This window comes from Halichoerus grypus, chromosome 3, assembly GCF_964656455.1.
Source record: "Halichoerus grypus chromosome 3, mHalGry1.hap1.1, whole genome shotgun sequence".
Lineage (NCBI taxonomy): Eukaryota > Metazoa > Chordata > Mammalia > Carnivora > Phocidae > Halichoerus > Halichoerus grypus.
Genome location: NC_135714.1, coordinates 140792151 through 140806936, shown reverse-complemented (window position 1 = coordinate 140806936; position 14786 = coordinate 140792151). Strand labels below are relative to the sequence as shown.

General features: G+C 35.4%; 1 protein-coding gene and 1 pseudogene across 15 annotated transcripts in view; both read left to right on the top strand.

Moving 5' to 3' along the window:
• Positions 1–3965, top strand: part of LOC118548264 (large ribosomal subunit protein uL10-like) — a 61164-nt pseudogene extending 57199 nt beyond the window's left edge.
• The window catches only part of MARCHF1 (membrane associated ring-CH-type finger 1), an 861947-nt gene that overhangs the window by 348084 nt on the left and 499077 nt on the right, over positions 1–14786 (top strand). The window lies entirely within an intron of this gene.

Below are 14786 nucleotides of genomic sequence, written 5' to 3'. Positions count from 1 at the left end.
TATTATTCTTGCCCCCTTCTGACATTGTCCTACCTCTAATTATAACCTCTATCAGGCAGCGCTTCTGCCACCATTTCAGCTTTTCCCAGTAACTGGTAACATTCACCTTGTCCCTTTACACTTAGGGTTATAAATTACCATCGTTTCTACCCCCTGAGTGCTTCCCCATCTCTTAGATTTTTGGCATACTTCTTTAAATGATCCCTTCAATAAACTATCTTTAATTAAACTATGAATATACCATTTTTTCCCCTGCTGATACTCTAAACTGCTGCTACACACTTTTCCTAGTTAGGCATGGCCCTGCCCAGTCCCAGCTTGGTGAAAGAATTTTCCTTTTGTACTAATAAAAGGATGTCTGTTTTCTTTGTATAAAACCACACCTGGACACAGGGCTTTGTTAGTAAACACAGATTACATTTTAGCTCCCACTAGCCTCCCTGCCTTGTTCTTCTCAAACTAGACAAGCTGTGCTGTACTTACTATGGAAGAATAGCAAATGGAGAGAGAAATGGAAAAGTCCCTGCCTGTCACACAAAATGTTTATATATATGATTCTTTTTCTAATATAAGTATACATTAAAAATGTGGCTCTACTTGTAATTCATCATTTTATGTGACTGTATTCATTTAGATAGAATAATACTATGGTTCCTAAGCATTAAAACATGAAAGTTGTAGATCTTATGTCTATGGTCTCCTGACAAAATATTACTGTACATTTTATATTCATTTATTTTCCATTAGATATATTACAGACTTATGTATGAGTTTATTTATATATGGAAACACATAAGTTATGTAGAACTTCTTTTTGATGGAAATTCACAGATACATGGGTGAGGCCCAACTTCAGTGCCCTGGACTAATATCTGTTAGAAATTAGAGATTTTGTGAGGATCGAGAATAATTTGTACAGAAAAATTAGAGTAGTTCTGGTAAGGTGGGCATGAAAGAAGAGTGAAAAGTGAAGATGAAGGACAGAAGAACTTAGATAGTCAAAGGCCATTATGGCAGTACCCAGCAAATGGAAGACTGGAGAAGCAGACATACTGGGGCTGGGAAAGGGTTCCAAAATAGTAGTTGATAGGTGACTGAGATTTATTGCTTATCAGTGAACATTTTCATTTCTATGGTATATTTATACTTCCTAACATTAACCATAAGTGTAACCAGGCTTTGGATTTCATCATTCCTCATCTCTGAGTACATTCTCTTTTTTGATGACCTGAGCAGTGGCAGGGTTTTAAATATCATCTATATTCTAACAACTCCAAAATTCCTACCTCCACTCCAGTCCTCTCTCCTGAGTTTCAAACTTGCATATCCAACTGCCTACTGGATATGTTTGCCTGAATGTCTAATAGACATCTCGCATCTAACATGCCTTTCCCACTCTCAGACCTGCCCAACCCATAGCCTTCACTACCTCAGCTGGACACACCACCATCCATCCATTTGCACAAGGCCAAAAACTTAGCGTTGCATTTTGTGCTTTTCTCTTTCCGCATATTAAATTAATCGTGAAATCTTGGTGCTTCTACCTTTAAATATATCCATAATCTAATCACTTATCGCTAATTCTATTTTTATTCTAAGTTAAATATTAACTTATATATTCCATTTATTTATACTCCATATGTTTTCAGACAGCATTTGAATCACTAGAGAGTAATTTTACTGTTAATTTTATAGCTTCCCTGTTCAATCACAAAGTCACTTTTCTTTACCTCTTTATATCACAAAACACAGATCTTCATAGCAGTTGCTTCAGTCTTTCAATTCCCCCTCGAATTGTGGTGCAGAAACAATGGCAACAAGCCAGTGGTATCTGTCAAATTGCTGAGAAACCAAAAAAAAATTGCTTAGAAACCATAATTTAAGGGGGCATGTCTCTGGGTGAAGTAAACAACTAAGCTCTCAGAACATCATTACCATTAATTCAAATTAAAACATACATTTCACAGACCCGTTTTTAACAACTTTTTTTGTTAATAAAAATCTATTAGTTAGATCTAATTTCATTAAGGTTTTCATCCACATGAAGTTTACCTAGAACCAAAGAATCCAGTATGTTTGGCTTCGGTATTCCCATTAAAAATGCTTAACATTTTTTTTTTTTTTTTTGCCAGTGTCAATGTTTCTTTTTTTTTTCTTTTTAATCTCTCATGGTTTATTTACACGGAAATACTGGTTACATAGATATTTTGCTTCCTTGAGAGGTTTAAGCACAAGTTTCTAATCAATAGGCAAACAAAGAGGGAATTTTATATACTCTACATTGAAAATATGTTTAGTTCTTTTCTTCTCAAAGTTATGAGGTTGTTAATTTCCTAAAATAGTCCAAAGAATTTGCTTTTATATTTCATAGTTAGGGTTTAGGTAGTGATCATTATGCTTCTAAACCTATGGAGAACCTCCAAATTTTGCTTATGTAAAAGAGAATGAATATTTAACATAAATCTACAGAGAAGCTGTGGATTTAAGTTATATTTGTCAGGTTGTTGATGAATCATTTATTTACCATGAGCACAGAGTAATGTCACTGCTACTCTCTATTTATGCCCTGTGTATGTTTCTGCACATGCATTTAGACATCCTTGGTGAACCTTTCAGACATCTGATTTCCCTAAAATCATTAACTCTTTGATCAGAGACAGTAATGTTACATGTCCACATAATACTTTATGATAAAAAATTATGCAAGTACTCTTCTATTGGTCAAGAATGTTAACTAAAATATACACATTTATTCACATGCATAAAATTAATGGAAATCAGTGGCATTTTCTATTTGATATCTTGTTAATGATATGGCATGTTATGATGCACAAGGCCATCTGAAGGCATCTGGAAGACAACCCAGCTCTGGAGAAACTGTTGCTTCATATTCAGGGGAATATGGGCTTTGTGTTCCCAAAGGACCTCACTGAGATCAGGGACATGTTATTGGACAATATGGTTCAAACGGGGACCTGTGCCGGTGCCATGGCTCCATGTGAAGTCACTGTGCCAGCCCAGAATACTGAGAAGACCTCCTTCTTTCAGGCTTTAGGCATCTCCAGAGGCACCATTGAAATCCTGAGTGGTGTGCAGCTGATTAAGACTAGAGCCAAACTGGGAGCCAGTGAAGCCACACTGCTGAACATCCCCCCCTTCTCCTTTGGGCTGGTCATCCAAGCAGGTATTTGATGGTGGCAGCATCTATAACCTTGATGTGTTTTGGCAACACAGAGGGAGCTACATCCTTGCTTCCTGGAAGGTGTCCACAGTGTTGCCAGCATCTGTCTGCAGATTGGTTACCCAGCTGTTGCATCAGTACCTTATTTTAACATCGTGGACGCAGGCGGGTCCTGGCTTTGTCTGTGTAGACTGATTACCTCTTCTCACTTGCTGAAAAGGTCAAGGCCTTCTTGGCTGATCTATCTGCAATTGTGGCAGCTGCACCCTTGGTTGCTGCCCCACAACCACTGCCACCACCCCTACCCCTGTTGCTGCTGCAGCCCCAACCAAGGTTGAAGCAAAGGAAGAGTCCAAGGAGTTGAAGGAGGATATGGGATATGATCTCTTTGACTAATCACCAAAAAGCAACCAACTCAGCCAGCTCTATTTGTGAAATGAGGAAATAAAGATTTACTTCTTTAAAAATATAATAATAATGATAATGATAATGATAATACATTACATGTATTTAGAGGTCGATGTGTGGAAGTCAATTCATAACACATATCTTTGCTAAATTCTCTGGATTTGGGAACAAGAGACCTGTATGTGAGATGCCCTCCTCTGCTATTTCTTGTCTGAGTGACTTAATAACGATGATTTAACTCCTCTGAACTTTGGTATTGTTGTTTATAAAACTGGGCTAATGATGACAAACAATCATTTTGAGAATTAAGTTCGTACTATACCTGCAAAAAAAAAAAGCTTTGTAAACTGAAATATTTCTGTTTTAAAGTACTGGCCTGTGCCATTTTTTTTTTTTTTTTGAATAAAATTGGTGTTGTACATATTTACCATAGAATCTTCTAAAATTTCAAATAAAAAGCTATAAATGAGGTAATCATAACATATACTTTATCTTTTGAATGAAAAATAGTAACAATCTTGCAGGTAGTATTTTAGATTATATTAAATGTAATGTTTCTTGATCTCACTCTATATTGCCATATACCTGGTTTTATCCACATGTATATGCATTTGGTTATTTAAGCTTGTTGCAATCTTAACTCTGTTAAGTAGATTTGTTAATCTGGCCTTACTTGTATATTAAAGAGTACTTTTATTATAAATTTTACTCAGTAATAGATGAATATAGATGAATTAAACATATAATAAATACTTAAGAAATCCAATGCCACAAAAAATATTTTGACATTATCTCTGTGACTATAGACATTAAAAGATTTGTTTTAGTTGGTGATGACGACTTATAATATATAAATAATTTACCTTGAAATTTAGAGTTGTCCATATAATCAAAGAAATTGCAAACTAAATTAATTTTATTCATATGCAGCTTTTGGATTAATAGTTGTGAAACTCAGTTGAGTTATTGGCCACTTTTGAGAATCGATGTAAGATATTATTCTCTACAGAAGAATATGCAAACTCCCAGACACTGGATATTTTGCGTAAGGTTTCAGAAGACTCCTGGATCCCTACTGATGTCTGTAGATCCATGTAACCCATATTAGGATATCTTGCTTGAGTAATTACTATTTTTCTTTTTTTAAATTGAGGTGTAATTAAAATAATGTATTAGTTGAGGTGTACAACATCATAATTTGATATGTGTATATACTGCAAAATGGCCATCACAGTAAGTTTCATTAACATACTTCCCTGTACATAGTTACAATTTTTTAATGACATCTTAAAAGTTCTCATCACAAGAACAAAAATTTTTAAGCATTAATTTTTATTTCAAAAAACAAATGCTTAAACATTTGGATACAATTTATAACACACAAAAATGAAAAAGAAACATTCCTGTAGTCCCACCTTGCGGAATTCACTTTTCTCTTGGCATTAACCATGCCATAAAATATTCTTATACAGCTTCACCTATAATAACTGCATATTACATCATTGAACTGAAATAGCATAGTTTTTAAACTGTCTTCTTGCTGGTAAACATTTAGCATGCTTGTTTGTTTGTTAGTTTGTTTGTTTTCATATTCTAACCCAACTACGGTGAACTTACTTGTAGCTAATGAAAGATTTCCAGAAGTAGAATTGTAGAATAAAAGGATAAAAACTATTTTTAAAGTTTCAGACTAGGGGTGCCTGGGTGGCTCAGTCAGTTAAGCGGCTGCCTTTGGCTCAGGTCATGATCCCAGGGTCCTGGGATCGAGCCCCGCATCGGGCTCCCTGCTCTGCAGAGAGCCTGCTTCTCCCTTTCTCTCTGCCTGCCGCTCTGCCTAATTGTGCTCTCTATCTCTCTGTCAAATAAATGAATAAATCTTAAAGTTTCAGACTAAATTTCCCTCTGGAGATATTTTACCAACTTTTTTTTTAAAAATTTTTTATTGTTATGTTAATCACCATACATTACATCATTAGTTTTAGAGGTAGTGTTCCATGATTCATTGTTTGTGCATAACACCCAGTGCTCCATGCAGAACGTGCCCTCTTTAATACCCATCACCAGGCTAACCCATCCTCCCACCCCCTCCCCTCTAGAACCCTCAGTTTGTTTTTCAGAGTCCATCGTCTCTCATGGTTTGTCTCCCCCTCCGATTCCCCCCCCTTCATTCTTCCCTTCCTCTATCTTCTTCTTTTTTTTTTTTTCCTTAACATATATTGCATTATTTTTTTCAGAGGTACAGATCTGAGATTCAACAGTCTTGCACAATTCACAGCGCTTACCAGAGCACATACCCTCCCCAATGTCTATCACCTAGTCACCCCATCCCTCCCACCCCACGCCCCACTCCAGCAACCCTCAGTTTATTTCCTGAGATTAAGAATTCCTCATATCAGTGAGGTCATATGATACATGTCTTTCTCTGATTGACTTATTTAGCTCAGCATAATACCCTCCAGTTCCATCCACGTCGTTGCAAATGGCAAGATCTCATTCCTTTTGATGGCTGCATAATATTCCATTGTATATATATACCACATCTTCTTTATCCATTCATCTGTCGATGGACATCTTGGCTCTTTCCACAGTTTGGCTATTTGTTTTACCAACTTTAATTACTACCCGGGGTTGATAGCCAAGGTCCCACTTCCCTGATTCTTGCCCCTACTAGGTATTAGTACTTAAATAAAAGTCTTTGCAAATTTTGGCTATGAAACTTATAAATATATTGTAAATTCATGATTACTAAATGGACTTAAAAAATTAAGCTAAATTATCTATGTTTATACAGTTGCAAAAGCAGCTATGACAACTAGAGTCTCATCACCACAAACGGGGCAAGAGAGTTGAAGCCTCAGAATAGATAAGAAGGCAACTTTTCTACCGTGATACTTGGAGCTTGGAATAGCAGGGATCAAAAAAGTAATTAAACACATAGCTGTTAGACAACTAGAGTTTATATCTCTGTTTTCAGGCATCCTAGCTATACAATCATAGGCAAATTATGTAATCATTCTGAAACTTTGTTTACTCCTTTGGAAAATGGAGTTATTATTATTGCCTATTTCATAGAATTTTTGCGAAGGTTAAAAATTCAAATGAGGATCTTAGCATGGTGTTTGGTATGTACTAGGAGCTCAGTATGTTTACTATTATCATTCTTTGTTGGTATTGGTAACCATTTTTATGATATTAGTAGCATGTTGCAAACCAAAAAATAATTTGGGCAATGCAGATTTATTTCATTATTGTATAATTGTTTTGGGTATTTTAACTCGAAAAAAGATTTTCTGTTGTATTTGGTATTTTGAATATATTCTGAAGTCATTTTTTATGTAGCTGATGAAAGCAAATCACATTTTAATGTGTTAAAATTGGATGTGAAAATGAACAATGGAACATAAGGAAAAGTGGGAAACTAAGGTGAAATTACAAGGCATATTTTTGACTCCTCAGCATATTTGCCAAAGAGGACTCACTGTGCCTCCTATACATATTTCAGTTGTTTTTTTAAAGTAAGTAAGATTTTGAAAAAGATACTTTTAACAAACTATCTCTGAATTTGAACATCTTTTTTTCCTTTTAGATGTAATAACCCATTTTTAAGGAGTAGACTTACATTGGAATTTCAGCTAATAGAATACGTGCACATAATCTAAAGCAACAGTATCCCACTTCAGGTTCTTGCTCCAGAGGCAGTTACTGGAAACCATTCTTGCTTTTACTTGTCTTAGTGACTGCATTAGTTAATCTTTCATTCCTTATACTTGTAATTCTTGCAAATATTCTTTGATTCCCACAGACACAGATGAAATTTAGCTTATTTATATACCCACCACCCCAACCATTGCTACTATCCCCATTCTCTAATGTTTTAAGTGAGATTATTATGATTAGCTATTCTATTAAGAACTTCATAACTTTAAAGATTTTATTTATTTATTTGACAGGGAGAGACACAGCGAGAGAGGGAACACAAGCAGGGGGAGTGGGAGAGGGAGAAGCAGGCTTCCCGCAGAGCAGGGAGCCCGATGCGGGGCTTGATCCCAGGACCCTGGGATCATGACCTGAGCCGAAGGCAGAGGCTTAACAACTGAGCCACCCAGGCGCCCCAAGAACTTCATAACTTTAAATACATATAGAATCTCCTATATCTTATTCCATGAACAGCAGACATTAACTTTTGACTCTTTACCACAAGATATGAGAATTTTATATTCTCCACCCTAAACTTCCATCATTTATTTTCCTTCAATTTTCCATAAAATTCTGATACAGATTTCTGTGGTGGAGGGTTGTCTCCCCCCCCTCTTTTTTTATAGACCAGAATATAGCATAGCATTATTACAGGCTCAAAATTGTCTTTTCATACCACCTTCTCTCCACTTACCTACATCTTCTGATCATTTTCAATTCACCACTCTAATGTCACTTTGTCAGTTAGAAATGCCCTCTCAAAGACATACTGATACATTCAGGCTGAAAGTTATGCTGCAGTTATTATCAGTCCCACACAAATTTATTATGTGTGATACTATATTAATCCTTAAATAGAGACTTTTATAAGCTTTAACTCCTCCACAATGCTATTTTCTCATGCTTTCTTGCATACTCCCCAGGGCCTAATATCTCTCAACGTTGTTTAATTGTAATTAAAAGTCATCACACTCAGGCATGTCATTTATGGTTAGGGTGAATCTTTTGTGTGAAAGTGAATCTGAATTTCACATAAAATGTTTCTGCAAACAGGTAGTTTGATCTTGAAGAAGGATGAAAACATAGATGGCACATTATTATACAAGGTTATTGGAGAGCAGATTTTCATCTTCACTGACAGAGAGTTTATGATAAGAATAAGGTTTAGTTTTAGGAAGAATATAAAAATACTTTTATTGCATTTGAAGGTTATAGAACAATAGAAAAAAATGTATAAGCTTCTGCTTTAAGTTTTTTAAAAAATAAGCTAGATTCTCATTTTTCTCCCAAAAAGCCATCTTTGGTGGGGGGAATGCTTGTGTTCTAGGAGATATTTTAATTTATTATTATAGTAAAATAATATTGTGTTTAAGTATTGTAAGAATACTGTATGGTGACAGATGGTAGCCACACTTGTGGTGAGCACTACATAATATGTAGAGTTATCAAATCACTGTATTGTACACCTGAAACGAATGTAACATTGTCAACTATACTTCAGTAAAAAAAAAAAAAAATCAAATTCTAAATTTAAAATGGATTTTTTTATAAAAGATTATTAAGAGTGTTCAAAAATACTCTTGTTTATAAATAGAGGAAACAGTAACATATGTCTTATTATATATTGCTTTGTATATTGTATATTGTCTTCTAATTGGTTTTTGCTTTTCCAAGGGTTTTTGCTACTTACTGTTTTCAGTTTGTCACTTGTAAAATCCCTATGAAATGTAGAAATCAGAAAGGAAAAGATGACACTTTTTTCTAAACTTGTTTTCTCAAAAGAATACAGTGTCAAGAGAACTACAGCTTTTTTTTAAAAAAAATCTTATATCTGTGAGAAATAAAGCATTTAAAAAATATCTACGGATTTAAAAACAGCATTTGAAACTATGAAATCCCTGATGCATTTCTCTTTAATGGCTGCTACCTACAAATCCTAGAGTAAACTAAAAAAATTACCCCAAGGATCATATTCAAGCAACCCTAAATTTATCACTTAATAACGTCACTCTAGATCAATACAAAGAAGATAGAATTTAAGAAGGTTTAATATACCCAACAGTACGTGCCCACCACAGACATCTTTGACGGCAGTGCTGTCCATCAGCACTTCCTGAGACCAGGGAAATGTTCTGTACTTTCGTGTGTATGATGAGGTGATCACTAGCCACGTGGGGCTGTTAAGCACTTGACAGGTGGCTAGTATAACTGAAAAAGTGAATTTTAATTTCATTTGTTTAACCGCATGTGGCTAGTGGCTAATGTATCAGACAGTGCAGTATTAGAGAAAAGGAGAACTTGGATACAGTATCAGTTTCCTGGTAGGAAACACATTGTACAATCAACAGGATTTAAGTGAAGATAAATAGTGACAATATATTGTGTTTTTATGGCATTTGTAAAAGTAGAATACATGACAGAAAAGCTCAAAGGATGGGAAGGAATAATTAGGAATCATTGTAAGGCTCTTACACTACAAAAAAAGTAGTATAAAGGATAGTTTTCAACAAGTGGTGCTGGGACAATTAGATATCCATGGCAACTAAATTAACCTTGATATATACCTCACATCTTATATAAAATTAACTTGAAATGGATCATATTCTTATGTATATAATGTAAAACTATAAAAACTTCTATAAGAAATCATAGGAGAAAATCATTTTTTTTTTTTCCTTTTGCTAGGCAGAGTTCTTGGCTATGATACAAAAAGTGTACTCCAAAAAAGAAAAAAGACAAATAAATTGGACTTTATAAAAATTAAATATTTTACTATTTTAAAAAAGCTTAAATGAAAAGACTCCAGGAAAGAATCCAGCAAAGTAGGTACAGGGTGAAGGAAGTAAAAAGGCAAAGGGGAAGCCCAGAGATAAGCAAATCAAATGATACTACCATAACCCAGGACAAGCTAAAACCTTGGGAGAGGGGCTGTCCAAGAGAAGCTGCATTTGATGAAGAAAAGAGCCACTGGCAAAACTACAATGAGGCAGGAGGTACCCCCAAAAATAAATGACCTACCTCTAACATTTGCTCTCAACTATCCTGCTTTTACTTCCCAGGTAGACTCTAGAGGGTGGAGGAGGCTGCATGTTATAGTCCACAGAGGTTATCTTCTCAGCATACAACAAGGAAGAGAAGGAGAGCAAGTGGATTGGGGAGAATGCTCCGCTGATACCACTCTCCTTACCAGTCAGTTTCTATTTTCGTCCTTTGATTAACTTCAGAAAAATGCATTCTAGGGGCGCCTGGGTGGCTGAGTCGGTTAAGCGTCTGACTCTTGGTTTCTGCTCAGGTCATGATCTTAGGGTCCTGGGATCGAGCCCTGAGTCAGGCTCCACTCTCATGAGGAGTCCGCTTGAGATGCTCTCTTTCCATCTCCCTCTGCCCCTCCCCCTGCTCATGCATGGTCTCTCTCTCTCTCTCTCTCTAAAATTGAAAGGACGGAAGGAAGGAAGGAAGGAAGGAAGGAAGGAAGGAAGGAAGGAAGGAAGGGAAGGAAGGAAGGTGGGAAGGAAGGAAGGAAAGAGAGAGAAAGAGAGAAAGAGAGAAAGAGAGAAAGAAAGAAAGAAAGAAAGAAAGAAAGAAAGAAAGAAAGAAAGAAAAAGAAAGAAAGAAAAAGAAAGAAAGAAAGAAAGAAAGAAAGAAAGAAAGAAAGAAAGAAAGAAAGAAAGAGAAAGAAAGAAGAAAGGAAGAAAGAAAGAGAGAAAAAGAAAGAAAGGCTGCATTCCCAATGTAGAAGAAATTCAAAGATCCATAGCCACCATCTCTTTACAGACTAAGGTTAATTCAGTCACAATTTTACCTATATCTTAGATTATACTGAAAGTCTAGGTAATTTGCTTTTTTCCAGAGCTGTTTTTACTTTGATTGATGACCAAAACACCCTCTGGAGAAAGCTTGTGAAAATCTACAGTGTATACTTGTTGTCGTATTGCAGCTTTTCAAAATAACCAAACCTCCTTCTAAATTAATATGTTGTAGGTCTGTAAACTGATTTAGGTCCAGGATTAAGTTAAGGGGTGGTGAAACCCCAATGGTGACTTGATTCAGATTTATTCCCACCACATGTAGGAGCTTTATTTCATATTTTATCCAGTGTCCTTGGTGAATACTCCCACACTGATAGTATTGGCTTAGTCCAATGGCACAATTTCTCATTCTTACTATACCATCTTTAGATTATTTCCCAACATTCCCTGGCGCTTGCCAAATGAAGTTATCAAAGATCCTGCAACTTCTTCAGTATAGTTTCTCCTTTTGGAAAGGACTCTGCTAGTTTTCTGGTTAGTACTGAAGTATAAGTCTCATTATTAGACTGTAGGCAATGAAGGGTGATGGTGATGTTGGATCCTGAGAATAATAAGCATACTGTTTTGAGGCAGCTGCCCAAAGGGAAGTCACTGAAACATTTCTTTGAAAGGAAGACAGGTTCTGCGAGTTGAAGTTGAGGAGCTGCTTCCATTGACAAGAACATTTCAGGAGGATTTTTAAATTCAAAATTTCAGCTTTGATTGTTTTTGCCCAGTGTCTAAATCCCTGTTATTGTGGCTCCAGTTCTTCACAACAAGTTTTCTTCCACTCGTATGAATGATACGGCAAGTTGTCCATTTTACTAACATCGCAACTCTGCATCTCCTACAATTAGAACTTGGGTTTGATCCTTAGCCTTGTCTGTCCTATGCTACTACAAATAAGGGAGTTTTTAAGGGTGCTATTAACATTCTGCATATCGACCTGTGACACAAATTGAGTGTTCATCATTTTGGACATATATTTATCTTTGTGTAAATTCTCCAGAATAGTCAGAATCAGTCATCCCATCCCATAATCTTAGCAATCACCATTTTTCTTGCCATAAAAACTAAATGCCAAAGACAGTTGATCACTCAATGATTTTTGATCAATCAGTAATTCATTTCATGTCATTCTCGTGAAAAAATTGAAAATTATGATGCTACTTTAGCAGGTTATCAGTCTGCTCAGGTATCTGAGAGCAAACCAGTCACAGAATCCTGCTCATGACACCAATGATTGTATCAGGGTAGTGGCAGAAACCAGCATATTCATTTTAAAAAAAAAAGATTTTATTTATTTATGATAAAGAGAAAGCATGTGTTGGGGGGAGGGGCAGAGGAAAGGGACAAGCAGACTCCCCACTGAACAGGGAGCCCAACTCAGGGCTCAATCCCAGGACCCTCAGATGAGCCAAAGGCAGATACTTAACTGACTTAACCTGAGCCAAAGGCAGATACTTAACTGACTGAGCCACCCAGGTGCCCCCAAAACAGTGTATTCATAATGGTTTTACTAAAAATAATTTAAAGAAGACCGAGCTAAGTGAACCAAAAGGGATGGTGAGCCCATGGGTAATCATGGTGTGAATCCTGGTGGGAACAGCAGAGAAAACAGTGCATCTGGAGAGACCTAGAGCAGTTGAAGAACCACCCAACAGGGGTTAAAGCTAAACAGATAAGCAACTACTGTTCAAAATTTAATGAAATAGAGAGAGGATTGGGAGAGTAAATACCTTGACCTCAGGCTCCACAACCCTCCTTTCCCTTGCTGTGCTTTGCACTTACCAAACCCAGCCAAATCCAGAGTATAAAACAGTCCCAATTGGTGCAGTCTATATTTTATCTTGGGATACGGAACAGAGCAGGGAAGGGCAGAGAATAGGAGAGAGGCCAACAGGAAGTAATGAGCACAAACATTTTAAGAGAATGTCAGGCAGTTTTTGAAAGACCAATATATTAACTTCTCTTGTGGCTACAGATTTTAAAGTAAAACTTCAAGTAACTAACTTAGTAAATGGATTTTTGCAATATAACATAGATGCCATCCATGAACACCCTGTCCTGTTGTATGAAAAGTATTAGACTTGAAAACCTCTATGTCATTCTGTGATGAGTCCATTATTACTTTGGTAAGCAAAATCTTTGCATTTGGTATGCATTATCATGGTAAGCAAAAGTAACTGTAAAATGTTGATGGTTCAGTTTACCAGGAAGTTACATAACTTATACAACTGTATGTAAATAATAACAAACACAAGTATAATAATTATTATTTTTTGAATTTGGCTTTATTAGTGGGTATGTAATGGTATCGAATTTTGATTTAATTTGCATTGCCAGATTACTAATTATATTGAACATTTTTTCATAGACTTATCAATTATATATCATTGATGAAACATCCATGAAAATAATTTACCAACTTTATACTGGGTTGTCTTCTTATTATTGAGTGATAACAACTCTTTTTTATATTTGCAATGTAAGTGTATGCTGAATAGACAGATAAATATTTAAGTATATAGATATGTAAACATAGATATAGATGTAAGTATAAATATTTATAATCATATAAATAAAAAAATTGAAATTATATATATATGGAATGAAAAGGTAAGCCATGGAGTGGGAGAAAAATATTTTATTATATATTATTTATGTATTTTGTTATATATCATATATATGTATATAATATATAATCTTTTCTCTCACTCCATGCTTACCTTTTCATTTTTTTAATAGTTTCTTTCAAATACAGTGGTTTTGATTTGAATAAAATTTATCAAATGTTTTTCCTTTATATTCATGGCTTTCTTTTCTAAAGATTTTATTTATTTGTTTGAGAGATAGCGACAGAGATAGTGAGAGAGAGCACAACTGGGGAGGAACGGGAGAAGCAGACTCCCCGCTGAGCAGGGAGCCCGACATGGGGCTTGATTCCAGGACCCTGAGATCATGACATGAGCCGAAGGCAGACGCTTACCTGAGCCACACAGGCACCACTATCTTGGCTTTCTTTTAGCTAAAAGTATTTGCTTAACCCAAGGTTGCCAAGATTTTCTCCTATTTTCCCTTTTAGAAATTTTATTGTTTTGGCCCTTATACTTTGGTCTTTGTTCTAATTTGAGTAAAATTTTATCTGGTGTGAGGTAAGGATCAATATTCATTTATTTCTAAATGTGCATATGGATATTATCGCACCATTTGTTCAAAAATATATAATTCTTTTTGTTGAATTAACCTGTCATGTTGTAGAAAAATCAATTGACCACAGATGTGTGGGTATACTTGAAAACTCCCTTTTTGTTTCCATTGGCCCATTTGTCTATCCATATACTAATACCACACAGTTTTGATTACTTAATTTGTATTAAATCTTGAAATTTGGTAATCCAAATTCCTCAACTTTGTTCTTAATCAAATTTGTTTTGCTGGTGTGGATTCTTTACATTTGCACATAAACATTATAATTAGCTTATCAATTTTTATATAAAGCTTACTGAGATTTTGATTGTAATTGAATTGGATCTCTAAATTTAGGGAGAATTGACATTATTGATACTCTAAAGAACATAATATATTTATCCATTTTATTTAAGTCTTTATTTTCTTTCAGCAACATTTTGTAGTTTTCAGTGTACATATCTTATGTATACTTTAATTTATCCCCAAGTATTTGTTTTTGGATGGTATTGTAAATGATATTT